Here is a 243-nt window from a genome sequence, read left to right as displayed (position 1 = left end):
TTTATATTAATTTATATTATTTTTATTTAAATAAACAAAAAAATATATTTTTTTATAATTTATTATATTATTTAAATAATTTAATCTAAAAATAATTTTTCAAAATATAATTAAACTTTTATTATTTTATTAAAATTTTAAATTTTTAAATTATCTAAAATTTTAAACAAACACAAATTTCAAAACAATATTTATATATTAAAAAAATTTTTTAAAGGGGTTTTAACCTAGGAAATATATTGG

Source organism: Penaeus monodon, chromosome 27 (assembly GCF_015228065.2).
Source record: "Penaeus monodon isolate SGIC_2016 chromosome 27, NSTDA_Pmon_1, whole genome shotgun sequence".
Lineage (NCBI taxonomy): Eukaryota > Metazoa > Arthropoda > Malacostraca > Decapoda > Penaeidae > Penaeus > Penaeus monodon.
This window is presented reverse-complemented; position numbering follows the sequence as displayed.